Raw genomic sequence first — 11,572 nt, 5'->3', positions numbered from 1 at the left:
TTAATGATGGGCCTGCAGTACTGGCAAAGCGGGGATCACTCTGCCTGCCGGGAAATGCCCTAAGGAACCCAGCTGAGCTGCAGTTACGGAGGTAGATTTCCTGCTCTTTTCCACATCTCAGGATTAATCCAGAAGCCTGAGCAGTGCGTGTGATGAGGCTCAGCAAAGTGGCTGTGGGCATCTCCAGCCTCCTTTGGAAGCCCCGCTTTTCCTCTGGAGTAGGTGCCCTGGAATCTGGGCCAGCCGTACACATTTCAGCAACTCGATTACAAGAGACAGAAGAGGCCGGGTGTGTGGCACTAAGAAAACCGCACACACCCTGTACTTCTCTCTGCCTGTTGCTGGTTTGTGCATTTCCCCACCACACCTCCCGAGAGCAGTTTGTTTCCCGGAAGCAGCAGAAGAGAGGTCGGGAGAAGGAGATGCCTTATTGTTGTGAATGTGATGGACGTGGTGGCACCACAGGGGACTGGACACCAAGGCAAAGACTCCAGTGTCTGATGAACTTACTGGTTGAACTTACCGCTTACTGGTCTTTGGCAGGTTATCAGCTTCTAAGAGTCTCTGTTTCTTCATCTGTAAAATTGGATCACGGTACCTGCACTTATTGACTTAACAAATAATATAAACATATAAATCCATACTCTGGCGTATTCTAGGTGCTGGAAATCAAGCAGTAAACAGAACAGTCTCTCCTCTTCGGATGTTAACATGGGAAGATGGAAAACTCGGCAATGACATCTGTGTCAGGTGGTTATGATACTTAGAAGAAAAATAAAGCCGGGGTGAGGGGTAGGGGAGACAGTGTATGCATGTGGGGATGACTTTTCTTAAAGGACAGTCAAGGAAGGCATCTTTGGTAAGATGATACTTAAACAGAACCTGGAAGAAAATGAGGTGCCATATAGATGTCCAGGTACGGCAAAGAGCTAGTTCAAAGGTGCTGGAGTGGGAGAGTGCTTGGCAAGTTCAAGGAGCATGAAGAAGCTCTGTGTGGCTGGAGGGGTGGGAAAGTGGGGGTCAAGGAGAAGAGGGCAGAGAGAGAGAGAGAGTGTGTGTGTGTGTGTGTGTGTGTGTGTGTGTGTGTTTGTGCAGGGCCTAGTTGGATCATGCAGCCTTGCAGGGTTACTCAGAGTGAGATGGGAAACAACTGGTAGCCTGGAGCAGAGAAATGACCTGATGTACATTTTACAAGGACCACTCTGGTTGTTCAGTGGAAAGTAGATTTTAAGACTGTAAGCTCGGTGCTCTGTGACCACCTAGATGGGTGGGATGGGGGGTGGGAGGGAGGTCCAAGAGGGAGGGGATATATGTATACCTATAGCTGATTCACTTCATTGTACAGCAGAAACTAACACAACATTGTAAAGCAATTATACTCCAATAAAAACAAAACACAGCACTGTAAGTGGAGAAGCCAAAAGACCAGGTCGGAGGTGACTGAATCTCCAGGTGAGAGAGGAAGAGAGCTTGGATTTCAGCAGTGGTCGTGGTGATAAGTGACCGTCAGAATCTGGAAATATTCTGTAGGTAGAACCTGTAAGATGAGCTAGTATGAGGGGTGGGTTGGGTGAATAGTGAGACGCAAAGAGAGACCTCGAGATTTTATCCTGAGATTGGGATTGACACATACACACTACTGTGTATAAAATAGGTAACTAATAAGGACCTACTGTATAGCACAGGGAACTCTGCTCAATACTGTGTAATGGCCTGTACGGGAAAAGAATCTAAAAAAGAGTGGATATATGTATATGTATAACTGATTCACTTTGCTGTACACCTGAAACTAACACAACATTGTAAATCAACTCTACTCCAATAAAAATTTTTTAAAAAAGAAACAACACTTTTGCAATAAAAGAAAAGATTTTGTCTGAACGATGGGTAAACTGGAGTTGTCACATATTGAAACGGAGAACTGGGTGAAAGGAGAACCCTTTGGTTGTGGGGTGCAGGAACCAAGAATTTGGCTTCAGACACATTAAGCAGCAGTTGTCTGTTTGATACCCAAGTGGAGGTGATGGGTAGACAGAGGTGTGTGAGCATCTGGGGCCCCGGGAGAGGCTGGGGCTGGGATACGATCATCAGTGTGTAGTTCATTAAAAATCTTGGGGCTGCATGAGATCATCAACGGAGTGAGTGAGGACGGAGAAGAGGAGTGGGTGGGACATTCCAAGGTTTAAAAGTCAGAAAAATGAGACAGAACCAGCATCAGAATCAAGAGAGCCTGCTTAAGACGGGACATAGTACAGAGTGGGGGCTCAATAAATCACAGCCACTGCCATCACCATGACCATCGGTATTTTCATGGTCAGAGTACGGAGAAGTGAAGTTTGAAAACAAAATAGCAAGAGTTCAGGAGGACGCACTTCATCTACTTTTTCCTCTTTTCCTTCCCTTTCCTCTGGTTCTGCATCAACCGTGGTCTCAGACTTCCAGCTACTTAATAAAAATAAAACAAAACCATAAAAAACTTCCGGGCACCTTACAAGCCCACAACTCAGTTCAAAATATTCAAGAAGAGCTGAGGTCTTTGGGTTGTTGGTAGGGTGAGTAATCACTGAACAGAGTCAGGGAACTGGATGTGACTTTCTCCTCTTACCAACTCACTATATGACCTCAGGCAAGTCCGTCCCTGCCTCAGTCCTGGAGGAGGATAGAGACTTCCATTCAGGGGAGAATACTGATTAGCTCATCAAGTTTCCTACTTGGATGGCATCTCTGCCATTTGCTTTTCTCGTCTCCAAAGCATATAGATCCTATCCTCAATTATTAAAGCAAGCTAACAGTGCTTTTGATTTCCCTCTGAGAGTCTAACCTCGAATTGTTGGCTGTTTAGTACTTACAAAATCTGGGAGAGGAGTGCCCTTTAGGAGTGACCATCCAAGGTCCCCCGCCCCATCCACCCCTGTAGGCACTCTGAGGCAGATGCCTCTCACTGGTCTACCAGAAGGCCAATTACTTGAACCATATTAGTTTATTTCCTTGTATAATTATCTTCACTGAATTGCATTTTAGGATTCACGCCCTTGGCTTTAATTAAACATCCTTGAAACAGTCATGCAAAGTTCACTGCTGCATTTGCACGAGAACTACTGTTGCCGACACGACCTATACGCTTCTGGAAAAGACTTCCTGAGTGTTTTTGTGAAGCACAAGTCTGCAGGATATTAATAAAAATTTCATTATGGGAAAAGTTTAGTGAGTTTGGAAAAAAACCCAGGTGTCTTTCTTAAAGGTTATCTAAGAGGCTTTACTAACAAAAAGTACGGTGGATCCTTAGAAAGAGGATAAACTGCAAGATTTCCCATTTTGTCGACCCTTAGAATCCTGTTTTGGTGGTGCAGCTCTTGGGATCAGTGCTCTGAGCACCCAGCAGAAGAGGCTCCGAATGCTTCAGGCTCAGTTAGTCAAGCACCGTGAGCTGCAACAGGGAACATACAGACAGGAGGCTACGTAAGCAATTGACAGGGGAGCCTGCAGGGGGATGAGCAGCGAGTGGGCAGCTGGCTCTTCCGTGCACAGCGATCCTGGGTGCCTGGGGTCCCAAGAGGCTTTGCAACGTCCTGGCTGCATCAGATATTAACTTTGCTATTCATGGAGTTAGGGGTCCTAGTCTCAAATATACCCCTCAGTGACCCTCCTGTACAACAACACACAAAATTAAAATATTTTTAAAAATAATTCATTGTTAGGAAAAGGACACAGAGACATGTGCTGTGTTTACTGTTTCATGGGCGAGATGAGGAGGAATGCCACTCGCTCCGACAGCTCACTACCTAGGAAGACCACTGAGAGTCTCTCCCCTCCTCTCCTGCAGCTGGAGTCTCTCTCTCTCACTTCCTAACGTGTACACCCCATCAACCCTCAAATTTCAGCCTCAGAAGCTCCGAGAAAGCCCCTTGGGGAATACTCTGCTCCTCCCGTTCACTGGGCAGAGCGACCAGCACAGGTGTGTGTGCAGACTGTCTGCCCTCCTATCCATGCAAGGTGCATTATTTAGAGGCTAATGATTTCATTTTAAAGTGGGAAGTGAAATATGTTTCGCTAAAGCTTCCAAAGTGAGGGAGGAAGGAGGGAGGGAGAGGGTAGGTCAATGGGTAAATATGATTGCCTGATGGTCTGGGTCCAGCCATCTTCCTAAGGCTGTGTCTTTAACTGGGAGGTACAGCAAGATGATCAATATCACAAGCAACCTTAGGAGAACCACACGGGCCAGCCCGGAGCAGCAGAGTCTGTGTGGTGAGATTTAAGGGGGTGCTTAGTTGGCCCTCCAGCTGTAAGTGTTTGCCAGATGACTTGTAACTTCACCACTGGAGCTAAATTCCTTTGACTCTTAGGGCTCTTTCTGCATTCAAGAGTCCCTGGAAATGAGAAATCCCTGAAATGGGTTGTCAGCTAACCCTGACGCTCAGGAGTAGAGTTGGGAGTAACGGGACGCCGTGTACCCGGGGTCCTTCCTGGGCGTGTGTAACTCTGAGGCTAAGACAGTGAGACTGGCAGTTTCAGAAGAACCTCCAGGACCATGTCACCTACTGGCAGGCGGAGTAAGGACCCTGCAAGGTGGACAGACATACCTCTTCTCTTATCACTTGAGGGTCTGAGAGAAGAGGCACCGGGAGTTTAGCCTGAGCCCTTCCCACAGGTCTAGAGGTGGGAAGAGAGAGGGATGGGCTTTGACCCTGGGCGGCTCCTGCCTCCAGGCCAAGACCCTGGAGGAGGTTTAGTTTGTATCTTCAGAGGGGATGGGGTGCCCAGGCAGGTGACTGAAGACTTTCTCTCCGAAGGACCCAGCATTAGAGAGCTTAACAGCCCCAGACCCCGCAGGCCGGGAGAGCTTCTGGCCGTCCTTCCGTGGGGTCCCATCACCTCCCTGATGGAGGCAGACTGGGTACCAGGACCCTGCGGTGAAGCCGACTGGGGAGCAGCTTCCTCCAGCCTCTCCAAGCACAGACGTCAGCGGCGAGGCTCAGACTTGGTGGCTGTGCTCTGTCTCTGCACAGGCTTGTGTACGCGCAGCGGGGGACCCACGCAGGGGACCGGGGTGGGGAAGCACACAGGGGGAAAGTGTAGAGTGGATGCAAGTGGCGGTGGTGATGCTGGGGCAGTGCGAGCGGACAGTGGCTCTCCTGGAGTCTCCACCCCTCGGCGGGCTGGCGTGGGACCTGGGAATGGAAAGTCCACGTGGAGGGGCAGCTACTCAGGGCTGCCCTTCCGGGGGGGGGGGGAGCGGGCGGTGCTGTCAGGCGGGGGCTGCCTTCAGGGTGGAGTTGTAGCAGAGAAGTGGGGTCACCCCCCTTGGAAGCTTTGAGAATGCGTATGAGGAGGGGGCTGCGAACGGAATCCGGAAAAGGTAAGGAGTGCCAGCTTGGTGGAGTTGGGTGCTGGCAGGGCTCACCTTGGAGTTGTGGGAGCGTTCCCAGGAACATCCAGGGGATCGCCGCCGGGGCCCCAGTGGTCCCACAGGCCTCCTGAGGCTGGCTGTGCTGTGCTGAAGCCCGTATCAAGGGCCCTGGGGATGGCAGCAGAGGCCAGCATGGTTGAGGGTCCCCCGCACCCACCTCATCTCTGCAGGGACCACAGAACTGCACGCACAGTGGGTGTTCTTCACCTGCTCACAAAAGAGCCGGGTCATTGCATGCAGCAGGAAAGGCTTGACGGGGGGTGACGGGAGGGAGGGCAGGAGCAGAGATTTTCCATCTTGATGGTTTTGTTCAAGGCCAGCCCAGAAGCAGCTGACGTTGGCTTCATTTATCCAAAGGGCACGGCGAGTGACCCTCTACAACCCAGGGATCCTGAAATATTTAGCAGCTCTAATGTTTGGGTGGGAAGAGAACCTCTTTTGGATGAGAAGCTCAATTATTCAGGAAGGGAGAGCTCCCGTTGTCTGGGGCGTAGGGGGGGCACCTTCCTGCTGGGTTGGCGGGGTGCCGGGCGCGGGGCACCCTGCCTGGGACACTTGCCCTGCTCTGTGGGTGAGGCCTCTCCCACAGTGCTGGGCTCTGGGGGACTTTTCTCGTGGCCAAACTCTTCGTGAAAGTGGCACAACGGCCTATTTCTTCCAACAGCATCTCTGGTTCAGCCTAGGGTATGGTTCGAGGTTGCATCTCTTGTAAACCCCCCTTCAGCTGCTGTCAAGGGCTGGCACCCGAGTTCTTGAATTCAGGCTGATGTGGGTCCTGCTAGAGCCTGCTGTCATCTGCACATGTCAACAAATGTGTATGCAGGTGTGGACCAGCTGGATCTCTCTGCTTCTCTGGGAAGCGTGGTTTTCAGCAGCGTCAGGCTGGGAAGACAGACATTTCATTATCCCCGAAGTCCTGTGCAGGCAGTTGTCACACAGTGTTCCAGCAGCGGCCCACGGCCGGCACAGAACACTGCAAAGCTCCATCTAGCACAAGTGACCACGGGGAACGGGTTGAGAATCCTGCTGCATTGTACACGTCTCCTAAGGGAAGAACATCAAGAAAGATGAGCTCGCCGCGGAACTGGCGAACTGTGTGGAAGGAGCGGGATGTGTAGAGCTCAGCAGCGGCGAGCTCCTGTCATGGCTTGGCCAATTCGGGTCTCCCCCTGTAACTTATGAGGGTGTGGCGATGTTTTCCCAGATGTGGTCCCCATGTACAAAACGAAGAATCGCTTTGCACAAAGCCAGAAGGGATACATTGAAAGAATTATCAGAAAAGAATAATACATAGGAAATGTTTGTGCTCGCATGCAAGGAAACTTTGTGGGGTATCTGTGGCTGCCAAAGTGACATGTGGCAGGATTAACTGGATCACCAGAGCCAAAGAATGAGGACTGGGAAGGCAGCAATAACTGTAAGGCCTGGGCCCATGTGGGGGCAAGATTTTGAGAATGACCACTTAGGTGACAAAATGGGATTCCCACGAACCGCAGCTCTGGTTAGTTTCTGGTCTGGAGCCAGATCCTCTCTCTGATGCAGACGTGGGAGGACGGAGCGGCAAGAGCTGCCCAGCTGCTCATCTGGGAAGTCATCCTCCAAGGGACTCTGTCCCTCGTTCTCCTCCCGTACCTGGAGGCAGAAGTCAGCGGGCAGCACCTCTCACAGCACCCCCACGTACACCTGCTCAGACCACCTGCTCAGAGCTACTCTTTTGCCCAGCCCAGCATACCTGTTCCACCTGTCTGAAGACCCACCGCACGTTTCCTCGAAGCACACCCCAGAGCTCTTCCTCATTCCAGCCATGCCTCAGCAACTCCTCTATCAGTACCGGGTATATGGACACGTCCTCCAGCCCCTGTGGGAACCTGTGTGGCCGCCAGCCAGCCAGCTATTGGGTCTCAGACCTGTTCCCTGGTCCTGAGTCAGAACCAAAGCCCTGTGTGTCCAGGATCCACTGAACCCCAGCCCTGGTCAGATATGGAAAATGGAGACTTGGAGAGAGTAAATGATTCACTCCTGCTCTTCATCCTTCAGAGGAAGGCCCCAAAAGCGCCTCGACTATTCGTCAAAAGTCATTGAATTGTACTGTTAAGATCTATGCCTTTCACTGAATGCAATTTTTGCCTCCATTTATAAAGAGAAGAAAAGCTTTTTAAGAACTGGGTTGACCACCCCCCTGCATGCACAGACCCAGCTGCAGGCAGAGAAGATGGTCAGCCCAGCCCAGACCTTGCTAAGAGTCTGCTCAGAGGCCGTGGGTCTGCTGGCACTGGATGGGCGCAGATGCTGGGCAGATGAGCTCTGTGTGGTGTTTTAGACAAATATGATGACCTGGAGTAGGGCCAAACAGGAGAGCCCAGGAAGCAGACCCTGGGAGAGGGGAGATACCAGTTGGGCCAGCACACCTGAGACTATGGTCAAGGCCATGAGGACCACAGTGTGGTGGGCACAGTGGCTGTGAACGCCCCACTGCTGCCCAGCCAGCCCGAGACAAGCCACGGGGAAGCACTCACCGGCCAGCCCCGTCATCATCTCCGCCAATCCCGATGAACTTGCATCCAGTGACTGCCCTGATGTGGTCGAAGTGATCTGAAGAATGGGAAGTCAGCAGCGTGGGGCTTCCAGGGCAGGGGTGGGGGTGATGACTGGCCTCTGTTGATTCCCCTTTTTGCAGCCTGGAGGCCAAACAGGCCAGTTCCTTCGTGGCCTGGCACCGAGAGTACCAACTCGAGGGCCCTGAGGTTTGATCTGAAGTGATCCCAGCTGGCTCTAGACTGGACTTCAGATTTGGAGTGGACCCCAGAGCCCCCTGTTTGGGCCATTTCCCACCCACGATTCACCCTGCCTCCCAGTCTCCTTGAGAACCTGTGGGGGCTCCTTTCCCCGGGTGTGGAGGATGAGAGAGGAACAAGAGTACAACTGATGGAGACCCCAGAGACCTAAGGAGCTGTCCAGTCCCTTGGCCAGAGGTAGGGGCAGTGCGCTTTAGGAGCCCCTGCAGAGGCACAGTTGGGCAGCACCCGGGCTCTGTGTCTGACAGCCTCCCTGATACCCATCAGTATCGCAGTTCTGATTCCGTGGCTCCAGTTCCACATGGCAGCAAGGTGCTGTGTACCGTCCATTACTGGGTTCTTGGGAGCTGTACCTATTGCCAACAGGTGGGGCAAACCACTGGGGCTCTTCTGAAGTCCTCCCCAAGTTTGGACCCAGCTTCAGCTCCAAATCAGAGTTTTCAGAGAGCCCAGGGTGAGGCTCACCTGCCACAGTAGGCACGCTGGCTAACGGGTTGCACTGCAGCACCTGCACGGACAAGGGCACCATCGCGATGCCACCGTTCTTCTTCTGCAGGGGCGGACCGGTGGACAGGCAGCTTGGCCCCCAGCACGCCACCTGCCTGTTCACGCGCTCGGCCCCTGTGAGGAAGGTGTTGAGGTCAGAGTCGCCTCCTCTCTGGGTTTGTGTGAATGGAGGAGCCGCAGCCCTGGTCTGGGTGGTGTCTTGGCCCTGGGTTTCCGGGTTTGGAGGAGTCTCTTACCACCTAGACCCCCACCTAGGGCTCAAGAGTTCAGGGGCTGTGGACCGTGGGTTTTGGGGGCAGAAGGTATTTAACCTGGGGTTTGAGGAAATTGAGGGAGAAGAGGCTCAGGTTCAAGGGCTCCCGGTTTGAACCTCTTGCTTTAGGTTTGAGGGCCAGGGCAGTCTCTCACCAGAAGCTGCAGGATATCATCAGGAACATTCCGAGTGTTCTTGCACACACCCCGGGCAGCTGAGTGGGAGAAGGTGACAGCTGCCTGTGACACTTCTAGGGCTCGCCGTGCCACAGCATCGAGACGTGGGACAAGTCCACCATCATGCCCAGGCGGTTCATTTCTGCCACCACCTTCTGCAGGGACAGGATGGGGAGAGGGCATCAGGGCTGTATTTACCTTGTGTGCATTTATCTGTAGGGAACAGGCGGGGCTGGACATTCATGTGGGGCAGGGTATGGAACCCGGGTCCTTACCTCGCCCAAGCCGGTCAGCCGACTGACATTGCTGTAGAGGGTGGATACCCTTTGCTGAGCTCTGTGCCCTGCAGGATGGCCAGGAGGCAGTCTGACTGGTGGCCATGACTTGGCTACAAGAGCCTAGAAAGAGGTTCTGTGGAACCGTCTACACCTGCAACTCCCTGGTGAGAGAGGAGGGACCCAAACTGGGCTGTGCCTGGCAGTAGGAGGGCCCTTCTGGGGATTCAGTCTTGTTCTGCAAACCTCCATTCCCCTCCTCACCCCAGGTTCAGGGCCGGATCCCAGGGGTAAACTTGCTTTGGGCCCCAGCGTGATCTTGCGCAGATCCCTGCCTCACTGGGCCCTTACCATCTGCACTGCGCTCACCAGGGCGTGTTCCAGGTGTGGGTGAGTGTCACGTAGCGCACACCCAGCGCACAGAAGGTACGCAAGATGGAGAGGCTACTGTCCAGTGAGTGGCCGCCCTCCACACCAATGAGGCAAGCCAACTTCCGGGTATTGTTGCAAGCTGGGGGCAGGTAGGTCAGATGATCATTTCCAGAGGCAGGGGTAGCTTACTGAAGTCCCTAGCACCTACCACCACCAGTCTGTTTACCTTTTCTTTTTGTTTTTGGCCGTGCCGCGCAGCATGAGGGCTCTTAGTTCCCCCACCGGGGCTCAAACCCGAGCCCCCTGCAGAGGAAGCGTGGAGTCTTAACCTCTGGACCACCAGGGAAGTCCCCCGTCTACCTTTAACTGAGGTCACAAGCTCCAGCTCAGAATAGGAGGCGCACATGAGGCGGATGAGGTCAATTTGCTGCAGGGTGAGGCGCACAGCATCCCGTGCGTGGGTCTGGCGTGGGACGTAGGCTGAGCAGAACTGAGGGAAGGCCAGGGCTTGGTTTGGGCTTTGGCACTCCTTGGGCTTCTCATAGCCTCCTCAGCTGGCACAGCACCCACTGTGCCCAGAAGTCACATGGAATGCGTTGCTGTTGCTGTGGTACTTGGATGCCCGTCAGGTTGGCTCACTGTGACCCCTGTAGCCCCCAGCATCCATGGCATGGCACTTTCTAGGTCACTATGGTAACTTAGTTCCAATGTGACTAAGCTGTGGTCTCTGAGGCCCCCAAACTGCCCCACGTTCCCCAGCAGCCATGGTGGCACCTTGTGTGTCCCTTTGGTACCTGGGCTCCCACGAGACCGTCTTTCAGCCTGTCCAAGCTGGTCTGGCCATGGCTGAAATTGCACAGATTAACATCCTGGAGCCCATTGTGGTACAACTGCCTCAGGACCAGGGGCATGTCGTTGTGGCTGGAGGGAGGTCAAGGCAAATGGGTGGGCTCCTTAGGTCTTGGGATCAGGCAGGACACATTGCCTGGCCCGGGCCAGCCGGGGGGTCCCCCACCTCCCACTGTCACACAGACTATACTAGGAGCAGCTGAGGCCTGGGCTGAGGGCTTCCCACCAGGGAGGGGATGACAGAGAAGGGGAAGGGCATCCAGAGATGATGGAGAGGACATCCAGGGGTGGTGTGAGGGGGCCTCCCCACTAGCTCTGCATGCTCCGGACCTCCTCCCCTGCCCAGGGCCAGGCTAGGCCCCCACCGGCCCCCACCAGCCCGCACACACTGCAGCCCCCCGTCCACAAGCGGGAAGTCCCGCCTCAGGGCCCGCGTGCGCTCCCGCGGACTTGGGGTGCTGGAGGTGCCCGGCGTGGTCTGGACGCGGGTTCCCGGCCGCAGCAGCAGACGCAGCAGCAGCAGCAGACGCAGCAGAGGCCGCTGGCGGAGTGCGCGGGGACCTTCGAGGCCCCCGGGCCGCAAGCTGCGCAGGGCCAGGCAGGTGGGCAGAGGCGGGTCTGAGAGGGGCGGGCGATGGGGTTGTGCCCGTCGACACAGGCCACCCAGCGGCGCGGCCTCGCGAGGGGGGCGGGGTGAGGGAGGGGATACAGAGTCACAGGGCCCTGCGAGCCGTGTGCGGAGAGCCGCGATCCGCGAAGCCCGGCAGCCCCGGGGCGGCACTGCCCTCCCGCCCCCTGCGCAGAGGCAGCTCCCGCGGGCTAAGCTGCCCTCTGCTGAGAGCCCACTCGCCTCCCGTCGCGGGTTCCCTCCGCCCCTGCGCCTCTTCCCACTCCCGCTGCTCCGAGGGGGCGCCCTAGGTTGCTCTCCCCCGCCTCTC

General features: G+C 54.5%; 1 pseudogene across 1 annotated transcript; it reads right to left on the bottom strand.

Moving 5' to 3' along the window:
* Nucleotides 1-6,605: 6,605 nt before the first annotated feature.
* Nucleotides 6,606-11,130, bottom strand: LOC309619633 (dipeptidase 2-like; annotated as a pseudogene). The gene is made up of 9 exons: nt 10,580-11,130; nt 10,146-10,275; nt 9,783-9,924; nt 9,414-9,481; nt 9,118-9,293; nt 8,668-8,752; nt 7,924-7,999; nt 7,140-7,275; nt 6,606-7,039 (listed from the first exon to the last, which is right to left on the bottom strand). The product of its transcript is annotated as a dipeptidase 2-like (transcript).
* Between the last annotated feature and the right edge of the window lie 442 nt (nt 11,131-11,572).

The sequence above is a fragment of the Balaenoptera borealis genome (assembly GCF_965194805.1).
Source record: "Balaenoptera borealis genome assembly, chromosome: 21".
Lineage (NCBI taxonomy): Eukaryota > Metazoa > Chordata > Mammalia > Artiodactyla > Balaenopteridae > Balaenoptera > Balaenoptera borealis.
This window is presented reverse-complemented; position numbering and strand designations above follow the sequence as displayed.